Source organism: Pteropus medius, unplaced genomic scaffold (genome assembly GCF_902729225.1).
Source record: "Pteropus medius unplaced genomic scaffold, Ma_sr-lr_union100, whole genome shotgun sequence".
NCBI lineage: Eukaryota > Metazoa > Chordata > Mammalia > Chiroptera > Pteropodidae > Pteropus > Pteropus medius.
The window spans coordinates 11,479,678-11,494,038 of record NW_024351073.1 but is presented as its reverse complement, the minus strand read 5'-3'; the positions used below and the strand labels follow the sequence as shown (position 1 = coordinate 11,494,038).

The following is a 14,361-nucleotide window of genomic DNA, read 5'->3' as shown; positions in this document are numbered from 1 at the left end:
TGAGGGAGGGACAATAAACAGGGTTATAAAATTAACTTACTTAAAAATAGACATTTTAACTTTATGGAGAGGCTACAGCATCAATTTTCCTGTATAAAATATCAGCAATTTTTAATAACTTTACTCCAGATTAATAACAATTTATAACCCATAATGCTTTCACTATTTAGGAGGAAATGTTTTTTAAAAGAATTTTCCACTTTTGCCAATTTCATGCTTCCTTCTTATTCTCCAATATAACGTATTATTGAAGAGATGCTCCCCAAACTTTAACGTACATGTGAATCACCTGGACATCTTGTAAAAATGGAGATTCTGATTTAATAGATTGGGCATAGAACTGAGATTTTGCATTTCTAACAAGTTTTAGGTAATTTCTATGCTTCTGTCTATGGGCCACATTCCATGTAGTAAGGTGCTGAGACTTCTCAAGTTTCCCTCTTTGACTGCTTTTCTCTCACTGGTTCTGTTGCCCTCTTAATGGCAGCAACTATTCATGTCTTTGGAAAACTCTAATCAAGATCCACCTGGACCAAAAAGTCTGGAATTATCCCTTCTCTTAGATCCAATGTCTCCAATCTTGTTGGCACCATCTTGAAACATATTCAGAATGTGCCTATTTTTACTTTTTAGCAGTAATTCTAACACCATATGGTTCCATATTGGTCAAAATCCTTTCAGCTTCTTCCTGGTTTATTCTAATAGTTTTCTAACGGCCTCCAAGTACGTGCCCTTGCCCTCCAAGGTCTCAATCTAAGATTCTCAAGATTCTCAATCTAGAATCTTGAGTAATACTTCTGACATCTAAGTCAGATCATGTCACTCTGTCAAAAGCATCACAGTGCCCGTTTCAGTCCAAATGAAGGTCATTTAACTTACAGTGTCTTACAAAGTCATCCAAAACCTTATTTTCCATTACCTCTGTGAACCAGTCTTCTGCTATGCCCTCCCTTACTCTAACCACACTGACCTCTTTGGTGTTCCTGGAACACGTTGGGCACGTCCCCTTGCTACTCATAAAGCTATTTTCCGCACCTCCCATAAAAACCTTGTTTAGATATCCTTTCTCAATGAGGTTTATTATGACCACTCAATCAAAACTTGTATCTCACCTTTCAGGCCAGTCCTAATTCTGCCTACCAAAGTGTTCTTTTTTCACATTTTGCTCTTTAACACTTTCCACAAACTACATTATCTATTGAGTATGCTCCTTGATTATTAAAAATCTTTTCAGTTCAGTTGAATATAAACTGCTCGAGGGCAGGTGCTTTGCCTGTTTCTTTTATTCTTTCTACCACTGATTTAATCTAAGCAATTCACCAATTCCTGATACACAATGGGTATTCACCAAGCATATGCTGAATAAAGTGATCAACATATGATTTGGAAACCTAAGCAGGAGACGTTTTCTTGATATCATTGAGGCAGATGTTAGAAAGTAGTAGTAGATTGTCAAATAAAAGGGAGATTAAGAGATCAAGATAGCTTATGACTAGAAGAAGCCTGTCTGAAGGAGAAGCAATACATGAGAACCAAAGTATGATATTTATTTCCTTTCTTTTTAAAAAAAGCAAGACATGTGATCATAGATTGAGGGAAAAACCATCTGATATAATGATGGTTCGATGAAACCATGTTTCAGAGAATATTCAAGAAAACCAAGAGCTCAAGTAAAAATTCGTCCTCAAACAGGAACACAAATCTCATTATTTTAAAAGTAAAATGAGTAGAAATAAATATATATTTGTAGATTCAAGGTCAGGGCTTGAAAAATTCCAGTGCAGTTTATTTCAATGCTATTAATTAATGATAGAGATTATGAAAAGAGAGGCGAAAGAGAAGGTGACTGAACATGCCAAAGGATTGCTGCTTAGCACAGAGAGAAAGACTTAAAAATTATGAATGTTAGAGATATCAGTCCTGTACAGTTAGCAAGGTATGGGTATCTACATTGCTGGGATGATGCTGAGTTGGGGCTCTGCTGAGCAAGTTCTACAGAAACACAAAAATGGTTCAGGAGATCAAACATTTGGTCCATACTAAGTGGAAAGTTGCTAAAGCCAAGGTGAATCTTACCAACTATTTCCATTACTGGAGTCAAAAACAGAAAGAGCCTGGGATATGGCAATTTAAAATCTCTAGAGTGGATTAGTTAAAAGGGATAATATTTTCCAGGTTATGACATACACGTGGGTGGCTAAAGAGGGATGGAGGAGAAGAGAATTAAAGAGTTAAGGAAATTAAGAAAGCCATCTCTTAATATGAAGATAGTATTGGTTTATTATCTACAAGAAGGTTGACCGTGCATCCTGATCTACCCAGGACAGTTCAGTTCTGACAGTTTTTTCATTTTAAATATTAATAAAGCATCCTTTATTCTCAAATGGATCTCAAGTTGAATAATAAACTATTTGATAAACATATAGAGAGAATGTATCATTTTGTAATGCAGATGCCAAGTTCCTTTCAATTTTTGAAAGATTATCAGTCAATCAACCACAGTAGTACAGAGGAGTAGGCAGATAAATACAGCAAGGAATAGAGACTCACACACTTCAGGTTAGTGTAATTCTTTAGATCAATCTTCCTAGTACTGCTGTAAGTATAACTGTCTGTATTTAGTACGTATCTGACAGATCTACCCGAACATTATATTGAAAAAAAGCAAATCTTAAACCATCCAAGACTTCATATATGAAAAAAAGCAGATATTGTGACCACTGTGATTCTATTTTTTTAAGCTAAACATCCTCAAGTTTTCCCAGTATTTCTCATTTCTATAATTGTTAACTCTTCACTGCCTTTATCATTTTAAAGGTAATGATTAAAAATAAATATAATACTTAGTCTTGTGTCATGAATAAAGAATAGAACTGTTGTAATAGTTTTTTTACTGAGTGTTACTATCTCTACTTATGAAGCTCAAATCTGAATTTATTTTTTTTTGATGCTTTTTTGTTTTTGATTTGTTTTGTTTTTGGCTCCCATTACACAGTTCTAACCCAAATTTTTATTGGTTTTGGCTAACTCTCCTAGAGTTAATTTTGTATTTCCCTGGAGCTTCAGGTGTATATATTTCACTGCCTTTTTGATAGCTCAACTACATAAAATATATAAAAAGGACCAAACAAAATCCTTAATTCTATTTTTAAAATAAAATTAAACCTCACTTACTTCTCTCTTTCTTCATTGTTATACTTTTTTTTCAAGATATTGTCATTTCTTGCCTACTTTGTAATAAATATTACTAACTTCTCTTTGTTCATTCGACTTCCTTGTTTGTCTATACTTTCATATATACAATGTAACAATAATATTTAGAAAATACATGTCATTTAGCAATGGTTTCTACTGTAGTTATGAAAACTACGAATTCTTTTTTAGGCTTTTTAGTTCCTACATGAAATTGCCTGTCCCTCCAACTTTATCACATCCCACTCTTTCCTTCACTTCATCACTTTTGGCCACGTTGGCTTTCAGTCAGTTTAAAATTATGCCAAGTTCATGCATACTTTAGAGACTTCACACTTTCTTCTGCCTAAAATGCACATTCTGCACACTCTTCTGCACATTCATATGATTGGTCTCAATAAGGATGTCAATATTTCAGACAGTTACATTCTGGCCACCAAATATAAAGTGGTACTTCACTATATATCATAACAAGCTGTTTTATTTTCTTCACAATACAATAAAAAATATTATTTTTATGTGTGTGTGTGTGTGTGGATAGTAGACTATGTTTAGCTTCCCAACTAGAATAAAAGCTCCATAAAATTGGGAAAAGTTAGAATATCATCTTTACTGTTAACAGCAAATTCCCAGTATCTAGAACTATGTCTAGGACACAGTATGAAAATATGTATTATTTTTAGAGGGAGAATGCCTGAAACATATAAGTTTAAGATACATCTATATAAGATAAGATACATCTATATAAGATAACTGTTGTTTATCATTTCTTTAAAATGAAATGCAAAACAAGTTGGAGTTTTTCCAGATATTTAATGAAAGAGGGATTAAGTAACCTAGCATAAATAACAGGAATCTGTTTCTTAATATTTGAGATGGATTTTTAACTTATTTGAATACTTTATACATTTATGGGAAAAGCACAAAGAAGAGAATTATGAAGATATTTTCTTATTAAAATCAAGAGAGATTAGAGATAGCAATATTCTAACAAGCTTTGGTAAGTCATGATTTGGGGATTTCTCCTCTTGGAAGACCTCTGAGCATTCCTTCATATATTTTATCAAGGATTGAGAATTAAGGAGACCTACTACACAAAGACTGACCGTATGCCTTTTACCACGGACCAATTTGCTCAGTAATTATTTTAATGAAACCCAAAATCCTATAGTGAATAATTAAATTTAGTATATATATATTTATATCTTCTTAATTATATGCTCATTCTTTAAAAAGCTTGTCTTAATCAAATCTACTTAACTACAGTTTTCTTTTCTTGTTTTGCTTCTTTTTCCTTTTTTATCTCAGGTGTGTGGAATTAGGTTAATCATTATTTGGTTCATGGCACAAATAATCATCAATCTGTAGATGCATGTTGTCTTTTGTTATTGCTGTTGCCCACATAAGAGATCTGTACTTTATAATGATTTTTATTTTTACTGCTGGATGTTTTGAAGCGTTGATTTAAAGTCTCTCTCTCTCTCTCTCTCTCTCTCTCTGTGTTAGAAATAAATGAAATATTCTCTCATTTTGACCATAAACTTATTCACTATTAATCTGGCATCTTTACTCCCTAAAATTAATTTAATTATTGTAGGAAACTCAGTATATATATTTAAGGGATTAGAAATTTCAGACAGAAGTGTGAAATGAGGTTTTATAGCTAAATTTATCCATTACATTTCATTTGAGTCTAACAAATCAAGATTTTTTCTTCCTTTTTCTTTCCTTCCTTCTTACTTCTACTAGCACTCTGCCTTTCCTTCCTTCCTTCCTTCCTTCCTTCCTTCCTTCCTTCCTTCCCTTCCTTTTCCTTCCTTCTTCCTTCCTTCCTTCCTTCCTTCCTTCCTTCCTTCCTTCTTTTCTTTCTTTCTTGTTGAGCTATAATTGACATACATCATTATGTAACTTTAAAGTGTACAGTGTCTTGATTTGATATATTTATATATTGCAATGTCATTAACACCATTGTGTTAGCTAACACTTTTATCACATCACATAATTATCATTTATTTCTTTTGGTGAGAACAATTAAGATATAGTCTCTTAGCAACTTTAAGAGACTATTCTGTGTATTAGAGATCCAGAACTTATTTAATCTACTAACTACGAGTTTGTACCTCTAAACAACATCTCAATCCCCCACTCCCTAACCCCAGTAACTACCATTCTACTCTCTGTTTTTATGACTTTGGCTTTTTTAGATTACACATTTAAGTGATATCACATACAGTTGTCTTTCTCTGACTTATCTCACTTGGCATAATGTCCTCAAGGTCCATCCATGTTGTTGCAAATGGCAAGATTTCCTTTTATCTCATGGCTTAGTAATATTCAATTGTATGTATACCATATCTTTATCTATTTATCAATTGACAAATACTTAGGTTGTGTGCACATTTTGGCTACTGTAAATAGTGTTGTAATAACATGAAAGTGAAAATATTTTTTCAATGTCCTGTTTTAATTTCCTTTTGATATATACTCAGAAGTGAATAGAAATGTCTATTCAGATCTTCCCATTTTTTAATTGAACCGTTGTAGTTATCGTCGGTTTTTGCTATTGAACTGTATGATCTTTTTCAATATTATGAATTTTAACTCTTTATCTGATATATAATTTGTAAACATTTTCTCCTATTCCTATAGGTTATCGTTTCATTTCATTGATTGTTTCCTTTGCTTTGCAGAGCTTTTTTTTTTTTTTTTAAATGTAGTTCTACTAATTTATTTTTGCTTTTGTTGCTTGTATTTTTGGTGTCATATCCAAAAATGTTATTGCTATGATCAGTGTCAAGGTGCTACTTCCCTATGTTTTATTCAGGAAATTTATGGTATCAGGTCTTATGTTTGAGACTTCAGTTCATTTTAAATTCATTTTTGTGAGTGGTATAACATAGGGGTCCAACGTCATTTCTGTGCATGTGGTTATCCAGTTTTCCCAACACCATTTGTTGAAGGGACTGTCCTTTCTTTATTGAGTGCTTTTTGGCTCCCTTGTCAAATATTAGTTTACCATATATATGCGAGTTTATTTCTGGGTTCCCTATTATGTGCCATTGGTCTATGTGTCTATTTTTATGCTAGTACAATACTGTTTTAATTACTATAACTTTGTCATACAGTATTAAATCCGGAAATGTGATGCTTCCATCTTTGATCTTCTCTCTCAGTATTACTTTGGTTTTTCAGGGTTTGTTTTGGTTCTATGTGAATTTTAGGATTGTTTAATTCATTTCCAGACTAAATGTTATTGGAATTTTGATAGGGATTGCATTGAATCTATAGATTACTTTGGGTAATATGGACATTTTAACAATACTGATTATTCCTATTGATAAACATGGGTTATCCTTCCATTTGTTCAAATTTTCTTTAATTTCTTTCATCAAAGTCTTGTAGTTTTCATTGTACAGATCTGTCACTTTCATGGTTAAATTTATTCCTAAGTATTTTAAGGTTTTTGATACTATTGTAAATACAACAGTTTTCTTTATTTCTTTGTAGTGTAAGCCTACCGGGAATTTAATTTGCATTTTTTTGATCACTAATGTTGTTAATCACATTTTCATGAATTTTTTGGCCATATGTACATTACCTTTTGTAAAGTTTCCATTGACATTGTTTGCTCATTTTAATTAAATTTTTTGTATTTTTATTATTCCCTTGAAGGAGTTATATATCTTCAATACCATTTTTTTGGTCAGATATATGTTTTACCCAAATTCCTCCCTGTCCATGGAATTCATTACTTTGATGAGGTCTTTTGATGAGAAAAAATTTTAATTTCAATAAAGTCTAATTTATCACTTGTATACAGTATTTTAGTTATTACTCTGTGTGTACTTTCTAAGGAACCTATTCTTATGACATGAAGACATTCTCCACTGTAGTCCTCTAAAACTGATGTGATTTTAGTTTTTTTCTTTTCTTTTTTTTTAATGTTTATGCTTATTATCCATCTCAATTTACTTTTGTGTGTGTGTGTGTGTGTATGTGTGTATGGTTCATTAATTTTTTTTTTTTTACTGTATGGATCCAGTTGTTACAGTGTCATTTGTTGGAAATACTGTCCTTTCTTAACTGAGATTGTTTTACATGACTTTGTTGAAAATAAAACAACTATATCAATTTGGTCCATTTCTAAGCTCTCTATTAAATTCAATTGGTATATTTGTAACTTTTTAGTCTAGCGTTATTCTGTATAGATTATTATGTCTCTAAGAGAAGTAGTATAAGTCAGACAATATTGCTTTTTTTTTAGCAATTACTTTAGTATCTAGGTTATTGACATGTCCAAATCTATTTTAGAAGCAGTTTTTCAATTTAAACAACAAAAAAAAGGTCTGTGGGAAGTTTTTAATGAGATTATACTAAATATATAGATCCATTTAGAAAGAGTAGTCTTCTTAACAATACTGAGTCTCTCAATTCATGGATAATTCATAGATTTCCATTTATTTATGTATTCTTTAATATTTCTCAGTAATTAAAAAATTCATAGTCCATGTTTGCATATTTGTGCTGAACTTAATTCTCAATATTTTGCTTTGATGGTAATTAAAAATTTTATATTTAAATTACTTACTACTGAAGTATAAAATAAAATTTCTATATATTGACTTTATATTCAGCAGCATTGATAAATCTGCATAACAGTTCTAACAGTCAATTTACATTATTCTTAAATTTTCTGTTCCTTTTTCTCTTCCTCTTCTGCTCCTTCTTCTTCTCTTTTTTCTTCCTCTTCCTCCTCTTCTTTAAGCTTTGTTTTCCACATCGAATAATACCATCGTTTTATTGTCAGGCTTGCTGATTCTTTAAACTTTCACCTTTATTCAGATGTTGAGCTCATTGCATTAGGTTTACAATGTTTCTGCAACAAATTACCATACACTTATTCGTAAAGCAACACAAATTAGTTACCTTACAGTATGTACGTTAGAGATCCTAATGGGGTTAACTGGACTAAATAAAGTCTAGGTGTCTAAAGTACTGTATTCCTTTCTGGGGCCTCTAGAGGGAATCTTTTCTTCCCTTTTCCAGTTTCTAAAAGCCTCTTGCATTCTTTGGCTTATAACTGCCCATCTCAATTTTCAAAGCCAGCAATAATGAGTAGAATCAGTGTACCTCTCTCACCTCTTCCATAATAACTCACTCTTATCTAATTTTCTCTTCTGCTAAAGACTCTTGTGATTACAATGGAACCACCAGATAATCCAGGATAATCTCTCAATTTCATGATCTGTAACCCTAATTATATTTGCAAGGTGTCTTTAGTCATGTACCTAGCATATACAAAGGTACCAGAGATTGGGACATGGAGATTTTTGGAGGGTGTCTACCATATCTAATCAGTAAAATTTTTACTTTAGATATTTAATATTTTGGTTCTAGAATTTCTATTTGTATTTATATCATGGTTTTTTCTGCTGTAATTTCTTCTATTTTTTATAAATTATGAACATATTTTCCCTTTTACCAAAAATTATAGTTATGATGACTACTTCAAAATTCTTATTCACTAATTCCAATAACCTGTGGTTAGTCTCTGTGTATTAATGTGGTCATTTTCCTAATTCTTCATATACTGCATAATTTAAGATGTACCCTGGACATTTTGAATGCTATGTTTTGGAGACTTTAGATTCTGTTACATTCCACCAGATAGTATTAATTTTTTTGTAGATTGGAATTTTTAAAGAGGCATTAACTTGATTGTACGTCAACTGCAATCTTTGTCTCTTGGACATGAGCTCAAAATTCAGTACAGCGATTTTAGCTTTTGTTGTGCTACTTAGAGTATGCTCTGTGCATGTGGTTCATAAGTCAGGCAGCAATTTGAAAATACATTACACACATAATTTATCATTCCTCCAGTCTTGTCCTCTCCTTTTTTAGGATTCTTCCATTACTTAAAGCAGAGTTTATTGTTCCAAATTCTAGTCTCTGGTTTTTCAAGACAAAAATACTGCAGATTTTTCTTTAAGAGTTTTATTTGTCTCCTAGTCTTAAAGACCATATATATAAATATTTCATTTAGGGTTATTCCCTTCCTCAAAGTGTCATTCTTCATTTCAATTAGTGACTCCCCATCAAAATAACTTTCTCCTCCCCCCTCCCTCTTCTCCTCCTCTCCCTGCCTTTCCTCCTCTTTCTCCTCCTCCTCCTTCCCTGTTTCCTCTTTAAGAAAAAATATCTTACATAGGATATATAGTTTTAAAATGGACGAGAGTACTTTTAAAAATAAGAATGTCTGAAGAATGCTAAAACACTTTCTAAATTTTATGCTCAAAGTTTTCATTTTTCTTATTTTCAAGTTTATTCTCATTGAAATAAACAAGATTTTGGAAAGAAATCATCTTTTTCTTCTCAAAGTGTAATTAAAAATAGATTTTTGTTTTATAGTACCTTGAAACATCTTTAAAGATATCATCAAACAGAGACTGTAATGGCTCAATTTATGTCTAATATTCTTCTTGTTAGACACTGATCCTGATATAAAACCTACTTTACTCATTTATTTATTCATTTAACCAGTATTTATTATTCAGCTTTTACTATGTTCAATTTATTTTTTAAGTGATGAAGATAATAAAGGTGACCCCAAATGGCACAGTCCCTGCAACTAAGTAGAAAAAAATAATGTTCAATATAGTATCACATAAACAACAAAAAAATTCAGACAGCATAACAGTTATAAAGAATAGGAGCATGCTGATAAGAAAGCAAACATTAGATGAAATAATTTAGGTATGGAGCCTAGTATAGGCTTTCCTGAGGAAGTGACTATTGAACTAAGACTTGACAGAAAGTAAGATTCAACTAGACAAGAATTGTGTGCAGTGGATGAGCAGGGGGAGGAAATTTCAGGCAGGCTAAATAGCTTGAGATGTTTAATATGGAACTGAAAAGAGGTCAGAGTAGCTAGAGCACAGACCATGAGGTGAGAACATAATGCTAAATGAGACTTGTGAGGCAGATGGAAAACAGATGATCTAGATCTGTGGGCCAGGATAAATTTGAGTCTTTGTTCTTAGAACAATGGTTATCAACATAATCATTATTGTTAGTTTTCATAATATTCACAGGCTGAGAGTATGAGTTTATTGCATTTTTAGATAATTAAGAATAATAAGTCTTTGCTGCATTTAAATCATGTAGATGTATTTGATGTTAATGGAAGGGTGACTAACAGTTTGATAGAGTATGGTACATATATGAAGTCTTATTTCTTTTGAGTAATATTTAAAGTATACTGATTAAGTACAAATCTGAACATAATTATAACATGTCTGAAGAAACCGAGTGGCTGCAATGTTTTTCAAAATCACAATTTATGAACTCACTGAGGCATGGTCTTCTTTTCTTTCTTAATCTTGTAAGAGACATGATTTATGCATATTGTTCTGGTGGGGTCTCAGAGGAGTAATCATATAGTCACATACAAGCAAACTTGAACCTATTACAAACAGTATTTGGAAATATATTCCTTATTTCTGAGATGTCAGAAATGTCAGATGTCAGCTTAGATACATGAAAATTATTTATATTCAGGGAAAAGAAACAGAATTTATAACTGGTGAATAGTTTAATACTTCAAACTCATCCAGATACTTCTTTTAAGTCTGAGGGAAATGTGTACTGTTGAGAAGTATCAGATGAAATCCAGCTGTATTTTAATCCCATTTCAATCTATCATCACAGAAAATATTGACTGTTTTTCCTTCAGACATGCAGCTGTCAACTATCCAGCTATGAGTCTAGATTTACATTAGAGTTTTATTTCCTACCTATTCATTTTCATCTAAAACACTTGTTTCATAAAACAGCTTTTATTGTCTGAAAAAGGAAAGTAGAATGTGTGGTCTCATCAAATGTGTCAATGAATGTTCATGGGCACAGCAAATAATATTTGCTAAATTCAAGGGAATATATTTCTACTTTAAGAAGTGGTAAAATCACTCTACATCCAAGTGGATTATTAATGTTATACTCACCATTTCAGTAAAAAGATTTCCACCGTGTGCCAATAGTTATGACTCCCCAACTCTAGCTCCTGAGCTTATTACATATTTGAATACCCACAAAGTGTGTGCACGCAGTTGGAAAGTAAGCCAAAATACAAAAGCCTCAGAATAGTTGTGTGGACTTTGAGATCTTTGTAAAATTTGAAGAGGCTTCATAATCAGTAGCAGAGAAGATATATCAGTGAGGATAGGCAAGAATGCAGTGATAATTAAATCCAAATGTAATGGCTCAACAGAATGAAACGTTATTTCTTTCTTCTAAAACAATTCTTGGTGACTGGTCAGGCTAATGGAACTGCTCTCTTCCATGTGGTTTTGCAAAAATCTCTGATCCTTTTGTCTTATAGCTTAACCAACCAGTAGGATATAATTTTCAATTAGGTCCATTGGATGGAGAGTGAGAGATTATATAAGAGAAATATTGGCTTATCAAAAGCCTTGATCCAGAAGGAGACATATCACTTTCATTCGTTTTCTATTGAGAAAAATTAATCTTATGATCACCCATAACTTCAAGGGAACTGGGAAGTATAGTTCTTGCCTTAGTATTCATTTTCAAACTACAACTCTGTTTTATGGAGAGGAAAAAATTTTGGTAGATAGCTTCTTGTCTCTGCCACAGAGAAGTATTTCTATTTAATTGCTCTGGATATAAGAATATTTTGTTTGTTTTGTTTTTTTTGCTTGTTTATTTTTCTTTGTGAAGATCACAAAGGCTAAGTAACTTATACTAGAAACTATAGTTTGGAATAAATCTACAAGAAACAAAAGTCAGCACATAGAACTCAGATCACTAAACAAAAGAAGTGATTATATCTCAGCATTCCACATCAAGCTAGAACAAAATAACCACAAATTTCTGTGACTAATGTGAAAGACCCTTAGAGTTAGAGATTAATGTGGCATTCCCAGTGATGATATAATAAAATACTTTTTATTATTTTACTATATTTTTATAAAGACATTATATTATTTTGTACTATGAACACCACTTTGTATTTGAATATTTGGGGAAATTCCAGGAAAAGAAATATGTCTCAGGTAGTCATGCACGAAATGAATTATCTTCAGAAAGTAAATGCAAGATTTGGTTTAACATGGTTGCAATGAAGTATGACTAAGATGGTTTTAAAATTAGAAATGTTTGCGAACGGCTGCCTGCTCTACTCTTCTAATTGTTTTGTCTGCCAGTAGAAATACTCTTACAGCGGCAAGTTCATAGTAGAATATTTTTGAACAATGAATGCCTTTTTTTCATGCACTAAGAAAGGATGGAGAAGGGTTTATTTGCCTCTCTGGACCTGGATTTTCCTCAGACAGCATGCCAGCAATGTGCACGAAGCCATCGGCTCAGCCGTACTGGTCGGCCTCAGTAATGAAAGCCTTCCCTGCTGGCCTTAGTCCTCTTGAAAACTGGTGATCTTGTTTTTTTTTTTTTCCTTTCACTATAATTTTTTTCTGGATTTTATTTTACTGTTTTCTATTCAAAAGCTCATCTTCCTCGAATGTCACCTTGGTCCCTTTCTGAAGGCCCAGAGGTAGAGGTCAGAGAGACTCCTACATCTGCAGGTACAATGTGCTGTTGATGGTCACAGTGCAGGTCATTATTAAAGGACATGTAGATCATGCCTGTTGTCCTCGATTTGTGATGACTGCTTTTGGAGCCCTAGGACACCTGCTCCACGACCAGGCTTAGAATGTAGTACTTTAATATGTCCTTGCCATGGACTGTGTGTATGTGAAAAGAACCCGACTTACATTTCTCTGGAGGACATCCCAGCACATACCTGTTTCTTGTGGTGGAGCTTTCTCTTGATTCTCTGTTGTGGTACTTGGGAGAAGTCCATTGTTCAGTTCTAAATGAAAACATAATTTGGTTAATAATGAAAGCTGCTTTTACTGTCATATGTCAATATACTTGCACTCACCTAGAATAAATCTAAAAGTTCACTAACACATTTGTTTTCCTGTAATAAAATTGATTTCAGGGTATTATAGTCAGTAAGCATCTTCCAGGCAGTTTGAAGGATTAGTATTGTTTTCAGGAATAAATGAGAAATGTGTCTATATTGATAGAGTACTATAGGTGCACTAATTCTCATTTATATGGAAATATGTGGAATGTCAACTTAAATATAAATTCAAAATTTTATTTATGATATTTTATCTTGTTATATAAACCAAAATAGTCCAAGGCTATGACTTCTTCTTTGAGGTTCCATAGACCTTAGTGGTCATTCCCAATAGCCCAAGTTCAAATGTATGTTTGGCTGCTTGTTTACTGTAGGGTCTGGGGCAAATTACTTTCTCTCTCTCTCTCTCTCTCTCTCTCTCTCTCCTTTAATTTCCCTGTCCAGAAAATGCAAGTAATAATAGCAATAATACATAACTTGGATTAAGTGAAGATTAAATATATTCATACACATAAGGAACCTAGAAGTATGCAAATAATAATAATACATTTTATATATTATTATATTTTGTTTCTTTGGCTAACAGTTTATTAAAGCCAAAGGCTATATAGAGAAGGATCATGAATGCTTAAACAGCAAGAATTTAAAACTAGTGAACATTTATAAAAACAGATATTAACAATATGAGGTAACGAAAATGTTCTCTGAAATTATTGGAGATCAACTTAACTTCAAGGCATCCTTTGAAAATAAAACTACTGATGGAATTATAAATAAAAACCCACCATTTTTTATCTTCAGAATATTCAAAAAGTAGTACAATTACAGGTGTATGTGGGATTTGGGGCAATTGAAATGAAGATAAAGTGAAGAAAAAAATGATTCCTTTAAATAAAATTTAAAAGTCCTATTTTATAAATAGTAACAAGCAAGTAGGTATACTTATAATATAAACAGTCTATTACTCAGGCTCTCAGATTTCATATCTAACTAAAATTTGCTTATTTCATCTATATTCTGACATTAAGCACTACCAGGTTTTGGTTCTAGCAAACTTTTTAAGAAAGAAATTTTCACTTAAACATGTTTTCTTTTTCCTCCAGTTAAGCTGACATTTCTATCAGCGTTTACGTGTTCCACTGCTGAATGTGTATGAGAGTGCCAAGATCATTAGAACTTTGAGAACAGAAGCCGTCATAAAAGACAGCAGGTAAATAAACAGGAGC

General features: G+C 32.4%; 1 long non-coding RNA gene across 1 annotated transcript in view; it reads left to right on the top strand.

The window, feature by feature from the left end:
• LOC120586236 (uncharacterized) overlaps nucleotides 1–14,361 on the top strand; it is a 66,718-nt gene that overhangs the window by 47,119 nt on the left and 5,238 nt on the right. Inside the window, exon 3 of the long non-coding RNA XR_005648647.1 lies at nucleotides 14,239–14,345. This is a non-coding gene — a long non-coding RNA (uncharacterized LOC120586236). The remainder of the gene's footprint in view (nucleotides 1–14,238; nucleotides 14,346–14,361) is intronic.